The following is an 18,981-nucleotide window of genomic DNA, read 5'->3' as shown; positions in this document are numbered from 1 at the left end:
TTTTGGGATGAAATGTTCTCTCTATATATCTGTTAAATCCATTTGGTTAATAACTTTTGTTAGTTTCACTGTGTCTCCTTTCAGTTTCTGTTTTCATGATTTGTATATTGCTGAGAATGGAGTGTTGCAGTCTCCCACTATTACTGTGTGAGGTTCAATGTGTGCTTTGAGCTTTATTTAGTAAGGTTTCTTTTATGAAAGTGGGTGGCCTTGCATTTGAAGCATAGATGTTCAGAATTGAGAGTTCATCTGGGTGACTTTTCCTTTGACAAGTATGAAGTGTCCTTCCTTAACTTTTTTGATAGCTTTAAGTTGAAAGTTGATTTTATTAGATACTAAAATAGCTACTCTAGCTTGTTTCTTAGAACCATTTCATTGAAAAATTGTTTTCCAGCCTTTTACTCTAAGGTGGTTTTTGTCTTTGTCATTGAGGTGCATTTCCTGTATGTACCAAATGCTGTGTCATGTCTATGTATCCAGTCCATTAGTCTATGTCCTTTTATGGGAAAATTGAGTCCATTTATCTTAAAAGATATTAGGAAAAGATGATTGTTGCTTCCTATTTTATTTTTGTTTTTAGTGGTGGAATTATGTTTGTGTGTCTACGTTTGTGTGTCTACCTTTTTTTGGATTTGTTGAAAGATGATTTTGTTCTTGCTCTTTGTAGGTATAAGTTCCCTCTTTGTATTGGAGTTTCTTCTCTATTATTCTTTCTAGTGCTGGATTTGTGGAAAGATATTTGTAAATTTGTTCATGTCATGGAATAACTTGATTTCTCCATCTATGGTAATTGAGAGTTTTGTTCAGTATAGTAGCCTGGGCTGGCATTTATATTCTCTTAGGGTCTGTATGATATCAGTCCAGAATCTTCTGACTTTTATAATTTCTGGTAAGAAGATTGTTGTTATTTGGATAGATCTGCATTCACATGTTACTTGATCTTTCCCCCTTACTGCTTTTAATATTCTTTCTTTGTTTTGTGCACTTGATGTTTTGATTACTATGTGACAATTGGTATTTCTTTACTGGTCTAGTCTATTTGAAGTTCTGTAGGCTTTTTGTATGTTTATGGGCATCTCGTTCTTTAGATTAGGGAAGTTTTCTTCTATAATTTTGTTGAATATATTTATTGGCCCTTTAAGTTGGGAATCTTCACTCTTGTCTATACTTATTATCCTTTGGTTTGGTCTTCTCATTGTGTCCTAGAAATCCTGGATGTTTTGTGTTAGGTGCTTTTTGCACTTTGTATTTTCTTTGACAGTTGTGTCAATATTTTCTATTGATATCTTATGCACTTGAAATTCTCTATTTTATCTCTTGCATTCTGTTGATGATGCTTGAATCTATGACTCCTGATCTCTTTCCTAGGTTTTCTTTTCATTGTTTTTTAATTGGATATTTTATTTGCTTACAATACAGATGTCATCTCCTTTTCCACTTTCCCCTCCCTACAACCCCCATTCTATCCCCCCTCCTCCTTTATGTTTTTATATCGTTTTAATTTCATGTGTGTTTTAAGGTCAGTTCTAGGTTAACCATTGAACAATACAATAGATGCAAATAGTCAAGGAACAAGCAAGACAATAAACACAAATAGTAAAAAAAAAAAAAAAAAAAAAAAAAAAAAAAAAAAAAAAAAAGAGCCAGGCATTAAACACAATTATGTGAACACTCCAATGATTGCTTATCATGTTTCTAAGGGCTTATCAGGATGACTAAAGTATCTGAGCCTACTTCCCTGACCTAGTGCAAGGTCATTTTCATGTCTGAAGCTTACTTCTTTATTCGACTAGAATTTAGATTCCTGCCTGCAATTACTTTTTCGTTATACACTAATGTCCAATTTCTGCCTGAAATCTTATTCCTTATCATTAGCCAATGTCATATTCCTACCAAGCAGCCAATTTCCTTGTCCTTAGCCCATGTCAGATTCTTGCCAAGCAGCCCCAAAGGCTCTCCACCTCATCCCGTACTTTTTTTCATTAACAAAACTGATTCTGTCTTAGGTCATTCTGAAAAAAATGCCTTCATTAACCATCATGGAATATGTATTATCAAAAGCAATGCACTTCTATGTTAGGTTGGTAAGGCTCTGTGCAGAAACTTACCTGTTATTGGCTTGACAGACTGTTAATTTAATAACTATCTCTGGAAGTCCATTTTTTGTTGATTTTCAGGTTTACACCATATACTTTGGCTGCCAACATGTTGATGTTGTTAATGAAAAGCTTTAACACAATGGGCAGGAATAAAAGTATTCCCAGGACAAAAAATGCTAGCATGATTAAGCTATATATGCTATTTTTGGAGCTTGACCAAAATAGAAATACTGACCTCAGGCCATGCATAATTTTATCTGCAGTATCTACTGCATCAATGCTCAGCAGAGCAGCATTCTTAAAATTCATAAGCTACCTATGTATCATTGAAACTTCCAGTGAGGGGGAATTAGAAGAGGGGAGGTGGGAGTGGGTAGATCGTTGGGGGCACACCTGCATAGAAACAAGAGGAGGGAGGATGTGTTAAGAGGTTTCTGGGGGTGGGGAATGGGGAAAGTGTATAACATCTGAAATGTAGATAAAGTACCCAATAATTAAAAAAAGAAAATCAAACAAAAACAGATAATGGAACTGGCTATGGCAGTTGACATTTGAGACTTTTTAGAAGCAATTTAACATTTCCAGTAACATGAGAATTTCTTATAATTTTCAAGGACAAGAGACTGTGAAATGGGGCTATGGAACTTTAAAACAGTATCTTCATAAAATAAAAAAGGGGGAGATATATCCCTGAACACCACAAATTAATTTTAATCATGATCTTATATTTTTTTATTTTAATTTTTTTATAAAAAATTTCGATGCCAAGAAACTTTCTGCTGAGTGTCTATGGCTCTCTAGAACTAGGCATACTTATGTATAGGTGAAAGGGCAGGATCCACTTACTGGCATAAGGCACTATCCTGATCAGGTATTAAATATGGGGAAGACAGCATGTTTGTGTTTTTTCTCCAGTATGCTGAAGGAGCATTGTGGCTGCCAGAGTGATGGGTGAGACATGCTGTTGTCAGGACAAAGAATGATGCTGTCCTGTAAGCTTGCTAAATGCCCTGACAATGGTGCCTGGGAAGCTGTATTGGACATAAGTTTTAGACACACCAATGCTTACTTATACCCCTGAAAGGACAAGGTGCCTTGCCTCAAGTTCTTAGGCCTTGTGGAAAACAGAATAAAAAAGAGAGGGTTTAATGCCCCTCGTATTGTTATTAAATATGAACAGTTATTCAGATTCAAACATGTATTGCTCTAGAAATCACTTCAATATTGGAAATAACAGTCTTCATTTGGAAGTCAGGTTCTAGACATTTTCAGAGACATATATGGAAATTAGCTGCAGTTCTCTATGATGATATTTTAGCAAGAGATAAAGTTGGGGCAGGATTCTGATTTCAAACAGGTGTTAGCACATGTGTTAAATCTCTTTAAATTGTAAAGTTAAAAATACTTTTGTTTCTTCTACAGTATTTAATGTAAGTTGCATTGATTGTACACCTTCTAATTTTGTTTGTGTTTTGAAATCCAGCATGTCAGTTATGGAGGTCTGTCAACCAGCTTTTGTTTTAGTTCCCTGAGTATCACAGAATCTAGGTATTCTTAAAACACCTTTCAAGTACTGGAAGAAATGAGGCAGGGTTTAAGCAAAAGCAAGAGGGTAGTGGGCTTGATCATTGCTGGTTTAACAGCTTTACTTATATTTATTGCTAGCACCACTGCTTCTGCAATTGCTGTGACAAAAGAAGATAAGACAGCTACTTTTGTTAATCGTTGAGCAAAAAATATTACTAATGTTTTGAATATACAAGAGGATTTCGATAGGTATTTGGAAGAAGGGATTGATGCTCTTTATCCTATTCAAATTACTTGAAGGAGGTTCAGAATACAAGGGTAAGGAGCCATTGTGAGTGTCATGCCAAATACCACTGGATTCATGTTAGTCTTAAAATTTACAGTGGTAGTCATTATTGTTAGGGAAGGAATTTAATGACACTTGCAGTGTATTTGGCATAATTCTAACACTCTTTGGAAGTTTCCTAGGTTTTCTATCTTCAGCCTTTGTGATTTCTTTATTGTTTCTACTTCCAGTTTTATGACTAGGATAGTTTCATTCAATTCCTTCACTTGTTTGGTTGTGTTTTCTTGTAATTCTTTAGGGGATTTTTGTGTTTCCTCTTTAAGGGCTTCAACTTGTTTACCTGTGCTCTACTCAATTTTTTTTTTTGAGAGTGTTATTTATGTACTTATTAAAGTCCTCTATCATCATCATGAGAAGTGATATTTAATCTAAATCTTGCTTTTCTGGTGTTATGGGGCATTTGGGACTTGCTGTGGTGGGAGAACTAGGTTCTGATGATGGCAAGTACCCTTGGTTGCTGATGCTTATGTTCTTGTGCTTGCCTTTCACCATCTTGTTGTCTTTAGTGCTACCTGTACTCACTGTCTCCGACTGGTGCCTGTTTTTCCTGTTATCTTGGTTGTGTCAGAACTCAGAGTCCAGCTCTCTCCGTGCTCCTGTGATCCTGAGATCCTGAATGTAAGAGCTCCTGGTAGTCAGGCTGCCTCTGGGATCCAGAAATCCTGGTATGACCACTCTCCTGAGATCCAGTGATCCTATGATTCTATGTTCTTGAGCTTGTTAGATCTCCTGGGAGAACTTCCTCCTCTGGGTTTTGAGGGATTGGGTACAGAATTGAGCTGAAGATCTGTTCAGTGCTCAGGCACAGAGTGGAAGAAACCAGTTGCCCTGGCCTGGAGTGAGTTCCTGAGTGCTCATGGGTCCCAGTTACCCCTTGTTTGGGGCAGGTATTGCTGCCTCCTTACCTAAGATCCTGCAGGGGTTAAACCTGTGAAATCTTAACAAAAGATAATTAGCTAATAAAGAGTACTTAACGTAGGATGAAAATGACATCATGAAAATGATTACCAATTTGAAATCATGTACCTCAATCTATGTGTCAGGAAATGGCACTAATATTATTCCTTAACTTGTTAATTTAAGAGAGATGGAGAATGTGTCTGTCTACTGGAAATCTGCCCTCTCACATTTCTGGAGGAAAGTAAGTCTTTCTCTCCTGATAGCAGTCACCTGGTAACAGCTCCTCAGATAGTTCAGCCTCAGGAAAATCTCTCCATCCATGATTAGATTTTGCTTGGCTGATCTTGTAAGTCTTCCTTTTGCCATCCTAACCTTATTGACTCATGTGTGAAACTATGATGTCATGTCTGGAAAAGAATCTTTTTAAAATATTTAATTATGTATGTATGTATGTATGTATGTATGTATGTATGTATGTATGTATGTATGTATATGTGTTTGTGTGTGTATGTATATATGTATATATGTATATACTTTTTACATTCCAGATTTTATTCCCCTTTCTGTCCATTCTCTGAATGTTTCATATCCTATACCTCCTCCCTGACCCCTGTCTCCATGAAGATGTCCCCAACCCTCATGCCCCACATCACCAGATCTCTAAACTCCCTGGGGCTTTCAGTTACTTGAGGGTTAGGTGCATCTTCTCTAACTGAACTAAGACCCAGCTATCCTCTGCTCTATATGTGTTGGGGGCCTCATATAAGCTGGTGTATGCTGCCTGGTTGGTGGTCCAGTGTTTGAGAGATCTCAGGGTTCCAGATTAGTTGAAAGTGCTGGTCCACCTACAGGATCACCCTCCTCCTCATCTTCTTCCACCTTTTCCCCAATTCAACCACAGAAGTCAGCAGCTTCTGTCCATTGGTTGGGTGAAAACGTCTGCATGTGAGTCTTTAAGCTGGTTGTTGGGTCTTTTGGAGTGTGGTCATTATTCGTCCGTTTTTGTGAGTGTGCCATAGCATCATTGATAATATCAGGCCTTCGGACCTCCACTTGAACTGGATCCCACTTTGGGCCTGTTGCTGCACCTTCTTTGCCTCAGGTTCTTCTCCATTTCTATTCCTGTAGTCCTTTCAGACAGAAACAATTATGGGTCAGAGTTTTGACTGTGTGATGGCAACCCCTCCCTCACTTGATGCCCTGTCTTTCTGCTGGTGGTATGCTCTATAAGTTCTCTTTCCCTACTTCTGGGCATTTTATCTAAGGTGCCTCCCTTTGATTCCTAAGAGTCTCTCACCTCTCAGGTTTCTGGTGCATTTTGAAGGGTCCCGCAAACCTTCTACCTCCTGAGGTTGCCTGTTTCCATTCTTTCTTCTGTCCCTCAAGGCTTTCTTCATTTTCACTTGCCAAACAGCAGATCAGGTTTACCTGTTCCCCCCACCCCTCCCCAACTTCCAAATAATCTTTTTATTCTTTCCAAATATCCATCTCTTGCCATTACAATCTTTCCTTTCTATTTTATCTTGCAAGTACCCACGAGCTTTTGGAGAGCAATGTCCAAAAGAGGTCTTATTTTGAGCAGAAGATATCAGTCCCTTTTTATTTGCACATTGACCATTAGTTGGTATCTGTATTAATCCTCATCTACTGGAAAAAGAAACTTCTACGGTGAGGGCTTAAAAATGCACTAATTAATCTATGGATGTAAAATGAAGAACTTTGGGGTCAATTTTTAACTATGTTTATTTAATAGAACAAGAGCACTAGGGTTCGCCCCTATGGCTTATAACATAGAAAGCCCCAGAATTTTGTTTCAGAAAATGGTACCAGCCATAGAGTTCATGTTATCCAGCAGGCTTTTAATCTGATTAGATAATAGTTGGTTACTCTGACAATATCTGTGCCCCTATTTTACCACTGGGCATATTTCCTTTCCAGCCAATTATTAATTGGCAATTCAAAAAACTCTCAGTGAGGTAAGAGTCATGATGATTCTTTTATTCTATTAGCATGTATAGAAACTTCTAGCACTATGAACGTTAGATAGTAGGGTTGAAGCTTTTTGTTTGGCACCAGCTTGATTGTTCCCTGTCCTATGAATAATATATTTGTTGTCTTCAACAAGAAAGAGTCATGCCTTCAAATTTTGGGGAGCAATCAAGAGCAATGGAACCAGATTTTAATGTTTCAGGGAGGGGGCTTTCTATGGCATCTCATTGATCAAAACCCTGAAAAGAAGTAATTCATACTAATAATATCTACTGATGTTTTATTTGACAGCTTTTGTTATTTTCAGAAGCTATTTATTCTCACTGTAGAATCCCATTTAAGACCATTTAATATATGTATATGTAAATTTTAAAGGAAGCTTCTATTATAGTAGGTTTCCTTATGGTACTTTCAAAGCCCTTTAATGTTAATTATCCTTTACTGTGTTTCCTCCTAGGTGTCCCTGCATCTCTCTCCTGATTTACCTGATTTACCTGTTCCTATTCCACTATTCTCCTTTCCACTTCTCACCACATGCACTCTTAATGCCGTTCCGTGGTGTGTGTGTGTGTGTGTGTGTGTGTGAAAGAGAGAGAGAGAGAGAGAGAGAGAGAGAGAGAGAGAGAGAGAGAGAGAATTGTTTCGAACCAATTGCAACTTTCCAGACTTGAAAATATTGACAATAGAATCAAGGATAAGGAAACAGGGCCATGTGTGCCCTCTGGATATTCCACTTGACTGTTTCTGGAGCTCAATGCTGAAATGAGGAGGGATTGGTGAGTTTGGATGGATCTGTTTCTAGGAAATCTCAGCTCCAGACTTTGTCTCAGAGAGCACTGCATTTTCTCCTGCACCACTCTGTCCTTGCTGGTTTAGCCATTAAATTCCTGCCAGCTGTCTTGTCCTTCCTAAAATCTGAATTCAATCTTCTCACTCAGTGGGAATGCCTGAGTGGATTTAAATACTTCCTCCATGATCTGAACTCTGAAAACTAGGTCCAGTGAGTACCTAATGTCCTGTGTCTCCTGAAGTGTTCAAAGATCATTTTACCCAGATAGTGTTTTTAGTTTTGTTTTGTGTCATTTAAAATGCAAAGCAGTCTGTCTATAATTTCCTTTTGGTCACATTTCAATTGGAAAAGTACTTTACAAGGTTACTATTGACAACCTAATCATAACTAATATACATATAGATATTAGTTATATATATATATTCACCTATATTTATATATCTCAATACAATAAAAATTTATCTTCACGGATTTTTTTCTTCTTAGCATTTTACAGTGTTTGCTGTTGGCTATCTTAATTCCTATAAGCCATGGGTGTTCAGTAAATCATGTTACTATGCTAGTTTGTATAGTCTAGTTTTTTCATAATTGGGAACATAAATTGGATAATTTTTATTGTATTGGTTTAAATAAAAGTTATTATGAAAACATTCATTCATAGTATTTGTAGAAAATGCATTGTATTTATTAGTCAGTCTATTGTGTGCATTATCACTATTAATTTCCTTAGTTTCCTATGGTTAGAGTTCAGGTTATGTATAGTTTCATGTGGATAAAAAATAATCTCTTGTGTATGATTTGTATAAACACATGTGCTTGCCCGTGTGTATATGTGTTTGTGTGTGCTTGTGTGTGTTTGTGTGTGTGTGTGTGTGCGTGAGAGAGAGAGAGAGAGAGAGAGAGAGAGAGAGAGAGTGAGAGAGAGAGAGAGAGAGAGAGAGAGAGAGAGAGAGAGAGGAAAGAGAGGTCCATGTGTGTGGTATATGTGTTTTCATATGTATATATATATCAGTCTAATGAATGCAGGAGCAAGACACCTCGGGTGTGGTGGCTTCTATCTGAGCTGTTCAGACAACACACATGGGGATGGAAGGAGTGATTCCCTGAGAAGATACATGCCGTTTCCCTGACTGTTTTGCCCCAATTTAATCATTATGGGTCTTTTTGTTCCTGAACATTCTTTTCTCTCAGCTTTTGTTTACAATTTCCATTTCATCTTTTCTTATCTTTCTCCTCTTTAGTTCTGGTCTCAAAACAAATGTTCAAAGAAATTGTGGCTAAGGAGAAGTCATGTGTGTAATGTTTCTTGTTTCTTTCCCAAGGATCATCTTACCTTAGCAGCCCAGGGGTACTGCAGAAATCATGTTGTCTCAGTCTCTCATGCATCTTGTGTTTTTTTGTAACTACTTCGGGGTTGTTCAGTCTTCATGGTGATCCTTGAAGACTTTATTAAAAGGGCATAATCTCAGTAATAATAGAAACTTCTTCATTGGGAGCTCCATATCCTTTATCTTTATGAAAATTTCTTTCTCTAATATTTCAGGTGCTGCATCTCTCTCCTCAGCAATAACATAAAATTCCAGATAAAGACAGTGTGCATTACATAATGATGGACATGATTACAGTAATTTTTTTGAGTCCAATGATGGCAGTGATGGAAAGATACAGTGGAAAGTGTACCTGTATCATAGGATAAAGAGTGTCTAAATTTTAAAAAAGATTTTATTTGATTTCATTTTTCATTTATGACTGTTTTGCCTGAATGTATGTCAGTGTATTATGCACATGGCAAGTCTGTGGAGGCCAGAGGAAAGTGTTGGATCTTTTGTAACTCGAGTTTCAGATGATTGTGAGCCATCACATGACTTCTGAGACCTGAACCCAAGTCCTCTGTGAGAATAGCAACCTCTTTTAACTGCTGAGCCATGTCTCCAGGCATGACCTTCAGATCTTTGGTGAAAGATTGATATTCACCAAAGCTCTAGGGGGTTCATGTTTTGGGTATTACCTACAATATAACTGAGGGTATGGAAGAGCTGGTTTCTAGCTAGGCGTTCTGAGGTATTCTGTGTTTTTACAGGTAATTTTATATTTTTTAGTGTTACCTATCTATGGTAATCAGAACCATTTTCCTTAATCTCCACAAAAATGAACTTTATGTATTGTTTCTAGGTGGAAGCCATCATATATTGATGAGCCGTGTGTCACAAATTCTTCATGGCAGTGGGCACAATGTTACCAAACTTCTTTACAAAACGGTTAACATCCCAGGTATCTTTAAAATCAATTATTACAATAAATTACTTAAATAATAAATGATAGCTTGTGTATACAAGGGCTTGACAAAACTTTTGTATTTGGACTTCTCAGAGTTAAATTGTGGTGTGTGAATATGTGGGTGTATGTGTGTGTGTAAGTTTTATAGATCTGATTAGACTATGTAGACTTGGCCACATATGATATATTTTTGTATTTTACTTACTTCCTGGTATAGGTTGACTATAATTACACCATGTACCCCAAACCTTAATGTGCCGGAATCACGGTTTTTGATGTAGTGGTGCTGAATAATTAATATATTTGATGTAGGCCTAGTAAAATCTGATTTTTCTATTAGGGTAAACACTTTGAAGGGAATTACATTGTCTTAGTAGGGGTGGATTAGTTCTCAGCTGGGTAGGTGTTTATGAAAGAATGAACCTGCCCTTCCCTGGACTCTTTCATCTCTTTTGTCTTCTGCCTTTGTAACCCTATCTGGCATTTTTGTGTTGTGATGCAGTGAAAGCCCATCACAGGATATTCAGGTGACTTTGCCCAATCTTGGATGGTCAATCTTTAGAACTATTAGAAAAATAAGTTTTTAGATTTTTTTTTAATTTTAAATTTATGTATATTTACATGTGATTGTATGTGAGTTTTTGCATGTGAGCACAAGGGCCCAAGGAGGCCATGAGTCATGGTTGGATCATTTGGACCTGGAGCTACCAGGCAGCTGTGACCTGACTGATATCGGTGTTGGGAACTGAGCATAAGTCCTGTGCAAGTATACTACACTTTTTCAACTGTTGAGCCATCCCAATGTGACTTCTAAAATATAAATTAACTAATATTAGATATTTTGTTAGGATACATGATTGAACTGACCTCACATTCTTAAAAATCAGTAGCTTCCCCAAAACTCTGTACAGTGATATCAGAAGTTCCTATTTAATTTAGTAAATACAGAGACTCATAACCAAACTGAAGATCATTAATCCCTGCTGATAGATTAAGGCACAGAAGCTCAGAAAACTTCACTTCCTTGTTCACTTGATATCTTCCTAAACATTTAATTTACCTTGACAGTCTGACTTCAGAGCTGTAATTCATTCTTTGCCTGTTTTTGCTTGTTTCCACGATTTTGACATATTGTTCATGGCTATAGACTCTGCTCCTTTACTAAGCTATGAACAAAAAAAAATCTACCAAAATTCTCCACATTTGTGGACCTGGTGTCCTTCATACGTAGGTTTGAGTGTTACAAGGTACTTTAGGACAGTAACATTCAAACCTACGTATGAAGGACACCAGGTCCACAAAGTATCTTGTCTTTTATTTCTTCATTCTCTTTTTCTTTTCTTTCTTTTCTTGCTCACCCAACCATGACCTCGTGTTTGCTCTCATTCTTATGTTGTTTACTTTCATTTTTCTTTTATTTTTCTTAATTTTTCTGAGGCAGGTCCAGGCTCTTATGGAACTCAGCTACATTGCCATGGTTGCTCGCAAACTCAAGGGAATGATTTTGTCTTAGCTTCTCAACTTTTGGGATTAGAGGCATGAGTCACCACACAACTCAGAGGTACTTTCGACATCCAGAAAATCTGGACATTTTAGATGCAATAATGCGTTATTCATACTTCTTATTTTTTAGTTGTACAATTTGAGTGGATTTAATTAATGTAGAAATAATATTATTAGGTTATTTTCCCCAGACTTCAATTGAAGTTAAGCATTAAACCATTTAAAATGAAGTAGCTGTTTGGATCTGTTCGGATAACAGACTTTCATTCTGTGATTATTACACCTGAAATACTATATGATGTATTCTGAAGAAGGAAATATTTTTAGGGTTTATACATAATTACAATTATTGAATTGGTGCCAGGAAGAAGCGTTTAATGGGTTGAAGTTATAGTTCTTTTCCTTCCTATATCAAGCGCCCTTAGACTCATTGTAAAGTAACTTATCTATCTATCTATCTATCTATCTATCTATCTATCTATCTATCTATCTATTTATTTGATTTGACAAAGAGTCCTATGTATCCTGTGGGTATTTGGCTGGAAACACTGAGGGTTCCTCCAGGGGGAAGTTAGGCACAGCAGCTGTAGCTGCAGCTGTTCATTAAAGGGCTTCTCCATGGTTCCTCAGGGTACGACCCCAATGACATGAGAAAGTCCATGAGTTTTGCAGGCTTTATTTTCATGGCAAGTGTAGATGGATCTGGATGTACACCTCCCTGAAACTCAGGGAAGACCTGAGTTAAATAGGGAGAGAGAGAGGGAGATGGGAGGGTCTGGGGAAGAATGCTTAATTGGCTCTGTTCTCTGGCCTTCAGGTACCTCATTAGTATGTAAATCTCTCTAGGGCCTGAGGCATTTTCCTCATGACTGATGACCATTGACCTCTCTGTGGGAGGAGCTGTGGAGGGCTGAAGCTAAATGAAAAGAACCAGGGCCTGGGAGCAGAGCCAAACTCCTGTTGTCTAATAAAAGTCTATGGGCTCCAGGCTTAATGTTCGACCAAGCACCCAGTTGCTTCTCACAGCCCACTGCCCCACAGTATCCCAGGAAGGTTTCAAAATTGCTTTGTAGTAAATAATAACATTAATTTTTCTTTTCTTTCTTCCTCCACTTCCTGAGTTTCTGGATAATAACTATATAACAAAAAACCTGATTCTGAGTATTTCTCAGGATCAAATGTAGGACTTTGTACACACTAGACAGTAACTTTAACAGCTAAGCAATGTATCAAAACTTGTATGTCTCACTTCTTCTCAAGTGTATATCTCAAGTTAATTGTTGTTCTTGTTTTGGTGGGGTCAATCCAATAATATCACTGATCTTCAGTCATTTGATGTAAATATTCAGACCAGGACATGTATGTATAAGTGCTCTGGGTTACCAGAAAGCCTTTCACCCTTCTATCAGGCTGGTTCTTATTTGTAGTGGAGATTACATGAAACAAAAACAAACAGACAAGAAAACAAAAAACCCAGATATATAAATATGATAAAGTCTCTAATTCAGAGTTCATCTTTTAGATTAGAACATAGGCCTATCTTTTTCTAAAGTCGTTGCTTACTTTAGACCTTTGGAACTAAATATATAACAGTTTCATTCAATATGTAAGGTGAAGTTGATTCAATACTATTGGGTATACAGAAATTAAAATATGCTTTTATACTCAGATACGAGAATTCTCATACACAGAGAAACAGACAGACAGACAGACACACACACACAGACACAAAGAGAAAGAGAGAGATACAGAGACAAAGACAGAGAGAGAGAACTGCATTTAACTAAAGAAACCTCCTGTATAAACCTGGAAATAGAGCTAACCACTAGAATTTAGGAGGCTCATGAGTGCTCAAACCAATGGTGACAATGACACCCCCCTGCCTGCATCTATGGACAGTCAGCAGTAACACTCCAAGCAAGGCAGTCACATGAGTCATTCCTTATCCTTGCTAAAAGTCAGGTCCAGTGTAGGCAATCACAGTTGTAGTGAGGTCCAGATAGAGGAAGCCGTGGCATGTTCAGGAGATAGTGTTTAATGACCCTTTTCCCTCCATCCAGTACTTATCTGAGTTTAATCTCCTCCTGTGCTATGATCTCTGACCCCAGAGAGTGATGGAGATAATGCTCTTTTTAGGGCTTAGCACTAGACAGCCACTTGTCCTCAGCACATCGAGGTGACATGGTTCTTTGCATTTATTGCAGTTTGCTGCACAAAATTTCTCTAATGAAGGCTGATAGTAACACTTATAGTACATGGATATAAACACAAATATCGATAAGGTGATTTGAAAAATATGTTCATTTAGTGAAATGAAAGTAGTAATTTCTTCCATACAGAATATGGCTTCCCTGCCATGGACTTTTGAAGAGGTTTACAAAACCTCTTCAAAATGGGTTCATGATGGGTACTTTTCCCCCCTGTACTTTAAATCCAGTCAGAAGGCAGATGATTGCCTCTATTACACTGGGCACATTTTCCAGGCAGGTCAAACGTTTACCATAGAAGGTCCATTATTATGTAAAACCATTGATGACTTTTGACCCTTAGTGGTATTTGTAGCACCTTCTGGCAAGAAGGGAGGTAGCTTTAAGCCAGTTCCTACTTGAATTTGCTCTGCCTTACAATCAAAGTCTGTGGTAACCTCAGCATTGTTATCTAGTTCTGCTGGGCACTCAAGAGTATTGGCTACAGTCTATGCTGTCTTGAAGGCTTCATTGGCCTCTGGATCAACAACTCATGGGAATGTTTCCCACATTAGCACTGGGGCTTTTTGTTTGATCACTCTTAACTTCTGAGGACAGCATTATCTAAGTATACATGACACCTCTATTTAAACAATTTAAAAGTTGTTTTATGTATGGTCTTGACAGTAAATTTGTTTCCTGACTGTATGTGTGTGTACACATGCTCATGGTGGAGATCAAGGAACAACCTGCAGGAGTTTCCAGTATCTGAGTGCTAGAAATCAAACTCAGGCCATCAGATTTGGCTGTGCGTGCCTGAATCGGCTGAGCCATTTCACTGGCCCTTTGAGATGTTCTTTTCTTCCTTTAAAATCATCTTCTAAGCTAATATATATCCACATGTCACCTATATAATCTTTAGTTTTGTTTAGCTGTTTTTTATTTCTCTATCTTTTTTTTTTGTCATTGCTTTATTTCCCTTGGTAATGGTGTGAGTCTTTCTAAGCTTATAAGACCCAACTAACATCCTCAAAAAGAATGGTCACAGTCATAGCAATTTTGAGAGTTTTTTCCATGCCTTCTTTTAATAGCATTTTCAAAAATCTGTAGACATGGAATCAATAGGAATAGAAAGGGCATTTTCCCGGATTCTGTGTGATTGATGTCTGTGTTGTGTGGGCATAAGCATCCAGTTGGATTTAGTCAACTGCATATTGTGTTGTGTTGTGTTGGGGATTCATCCTAACACTCTATTAAGCTCACTGCCTGGCAGGTGCACAGATAAGAGGCTTTCCACTGAGGAGTGTCAGCCACAGTTGGTGCTGGTATCTACAATCATGACTGAGTTGAGATGTCATGTTAGGGTGGGACTATGTCCCATGAGCCAGGAACAATGAAAGGAAGTTCCCAACCCTATGTTCTGTCTTTAAACACAAATCACTGAAACTCTGTAGTGAAGATCACTTGAGAATTCTGATTTTGGTCTACTTATCTTAGTTTGAAATTCTCATCAATAGCAAGAGAGGATGGATTGAGGATATTTTTTTTTTTCAAAGTGAGAGCTATAGCTTGAAATTTTCAGAAACAAAACCTTACAATAGACTCAGACTTTTCATTGTTCATGAGTAATATTGGGGAAGAGCCAGAGTGGCCAGTTGGAACATGGCAGACTTTTTTTTTGCTTGCTTGCTTGCTTGCTTGCTTCCTTCCTTCCTTCCTTCCCTCCATTCTTTCTTTCTTTTTTTGATTTGGCATTTGACCGAAGGTGGAGCCATTTACTTACCGAAACAAGCAAGCAAGTAAGCAAGCAAACAAACAGACAAACAAACAACAAGGCAAAACCTGTTTTTGTTAAGACATACTTGTAATAAAAGTGCTTGGCAGCTTCAAGAAGCAGGTTTGTGAGTTGAAGCCAATTGGAGTACTAAATATGACTCTACCACAAAACAAACAACAACCAACCAAAGAAACCACAAACATGAAATGCATAGCAACTAAAAGTAACCAAGTAAACTAACACTTTATGTATTTCATTTTAATATTTCTTTGAAACACAGAGAACTGCAATCAACTGACTTGTAATTCACAACAAACTTTAACAAAATATGGTTACAAAGTTGATGAATTATATCAATTTAGAATGTTTACATTCTGAGTTTTCTTATATGTACAGTATAAAATAATAGCTGAGTCTTTAAATGAAAGCTATTGTTAGAATTTTTCATTATGTAGACTACATAAAAATTCTTGAGTTATTTTAAAGTATCAATAAATATGATTAGAATACAGAATTGAATGGATTCAAAGAAAAGCAAACCCACTGGAAAACAAAAATCATATTTTCACAAAGATGTGACATTATTTAAAAGAATTGTTTTATCACCATAATAATGTGTGGCATATTGTGATAAATTTAAATTTTACTCAATTGGTCTTTGTTTAGGTTTTACAGAGGAAAAACCATCATACCAGGTTATAAATTGGCATCTACCTGAAGATCAGCAAAAGAAACTTGATAATAAACAGAATCTCCTTATAAAAGAATTATCTCATGGCAGGTAATGTGTTCCAATTCTTAGAATTATAATATTGCTAGACTTAAAAGTGAGTGTATGATGGATGCATGATGCTTTGAGTGAGCTTAAGAGAACTCATGACTGGGTGAGTTGATGGCTATAGGGATGGATGTGCTTGAATTGTGCATGGTAGATGATTCATAGCTAGATAAACTATGGGCTGGAATAATTCTCTAGAAAGTTGAAGGTGTGCCTTTAGGCATTATTACATACAAGTTGCCTGTCAACAAGTTTCCTGTCATCTGTGCCAGTCCTGTCACTTCAACTTCTCTACTCAGGTAAAGAAAAGCCACCTTCTTCAATGTACTTTGTCACCTTTCTATGTAAATTCACCAATAGAGGCTTAGAGGCAATAGAGGCAATAGAGGCTACAGGCTTAGAGTTCTCAAAACCTACTTTAATAAGGATTCTTAAATGCTTCAGTCACCATTCTAGTCCACTTATCAAAGATAGGGGGGAAGGTTGGTTAATAAGAGAATGTAGACGTGTTTAGAAGTAGTTCTTTGGGGTAATTCCAAACATGAATCAGTAGTGGTAGTCCAGTCCAATCAGCCAACACCAAAGGCAAATCAAGAGCAGTTGCTTGACCCATAAGAAACATTAAGGCTCTGAGCAATCAGCTTGAATCCAAGGAGGTGACAGGAAGCATCCAGAATGCCGTGAGAAGTTCTTTGGCATGTTTCTCTCTATCAGGTTATGACAAGCAAAATCAGTAAAAACCAGCAAAGCACTGCAAGGTGACTCAACGCAAGGGCATTCTCTCATGTCTGTGGGGTTTATTTACAGTCTTTCTAAACATTACGTGCCATCTTAACCATCTGCTACAGCAGAGCATTCTATGCCTTGTTACATGTCTGCTTCAGCAAAACATCCTCTCATAAATATGCTTCCAGAAAAACATCATATGACAGAACTGAGTTGTTAGAAAAACCAGAAATTTGCACTTGAAAACATGAAATATTTTTTTTCTCACATAATATATTCTGATTACAGATTTCCCTCCATCTACTCCTCCCAGTACCTCCCTAATAGATCCACTACCTCTCTGTATTTCATCAGAACACAAACAGGTTTCTAAGGGGTAATAATAAAACATAATAAAATTAAATATGATAAGATAAAACCAAAACTATCACATCAGAGCTAGATAAGAAAAACAACCAAAAAGAAAAGTGGCTAAGAAAAGACCCAGATCTCACAAGCTTTCACACTCAGAAATCTCAGAAAAACATTCAACTAATATGTGTGTGTGAAAATTTGTATATATGTATTTACATGTGTATGTATGTATGTATGTATGCATGTACATATCTATACATATGACCTGATGTAGGCTCTGTATAAGTCTCTCTGAATTCATATGAGCTTTGCTCATATTTAGATGGCCTTGTTTTCTTGGTGTTCTCCATTCACTTTGGATCCTACACTCTTTATGCCTCCTCTTCCTCAGGGTTCTCTGATCCCCGAAGGGAGGGAGAGATTTGATGCAGACTTCCCATTTAGGGCTAAGCGCTGCATAATGCCTGGCTGTGGGTCTCTATATTTGTTCCCATCTGCTGCAAGGGGAAGCTTTCTAATGATGGCTGAGCAAGGCACTGATCTATGCATATAGCACAATGTCATTAGGTGTCATTATACTGCTGCCTAATGTTTTTTTTTTGTTTGTTTGTTTTTTGTTTTGGTTTAGACCAATAGTATTTGGCTTCCATAGGTCTCTGGCATATCTAGCATCAGGTCCTTTGTCACCCAAACAATGTTTTATATGGGTTTTATGTAGTGAAGTAGGTCTAAATTCAAATCTGAAGTTACTGGTTGGTTACTCACACATGCTTTGTGCTACAGTTTCTCTAGCATATTTTGCAGGCAGGACAGCATAGTAAATAAATGGGTTTTTGGCTGATTCATGTCTACATTTCTATTTTGGTAGTATACAGGGTATGTTCCCATTCCTGTACCAAAGATGCTTGAACCTAGACTCTATATAGTTGGCAGTTCTTCATGTTCAGTGAGTTGTGTAGGTGTTTTCTTCAGCAGTAGAGCCTGCTGCCAATTTGTGAGGGCATCCTACAGTTTTGGTAACTGCCTATGTTGTTTGAGGTTAACCATGGAACCCCTTTGGCTAACAAATCATTTAGATGCAACTCAGTTATGGTACTGGAAGCTCATTTTGTGACAAGAGATGGCCAGTCGGGACTCTATCTACCACATTATTTGGCAATTTTAATTAGATTGCCTTTATATATTTATATTTTAGAAAGAGTCTACTGTATTAGGTTTCCATGATATCCGTCAGTGTCCCCTTAATCTTAGCTGTGTCTTCTTGTATTCCCTCCATCATCACTCTTTGCATCTGACTGGATTAACTGTTCCAGCAACCTACTTCCACACAAAACTTATCTATTCTATATTTCTATTCTTAAGGGGACCTATTTGTGCCTACTAGTCCCTTATATATCTAACCTCTGTGGTTCTATGGATTGTAGCTTCACTATCATTGACTTTACCACCAATAGCCACAGGTAAGTTCAAAAACTTTCAGTGACAAGGTGATCCAGCTGAGCCTGAGGTTTAGTCCTTAAATGAGATGGACATGACCTCCTTTGTCTTCCACAGGGATTGCATGTACAGATATGTCTTTTAGTTAATTCCATTGCTCTTACTCTCTTCTCCATCTTTGAAAATTCAACTTAACAATCAAGCGGTGCTTATACATAATTTTTTTCTGAAAAGGATTCTCATTTACAGACATTTAAAAACCATATTTCTTTCATCACATATTTAAAAGAAT

This window comes from Arvicanthis niloticus, chromosome 19, assembly GCF_011762505.2.
Source record: "Arvicanthis niloticus isolate mArvNil1 chromosome 19, mArvNil1.pat.X, whole genome shotgun sequence".
NCBI classification, from domain to species: Eukaryota; Metazoa; Chordata; class Mammalia; order Rodentia; family Muridae; genus Arvicanthis; species Arvicanthis niloticus.
Note: the sequence above shows the minus strand (reverse complement) of the source record.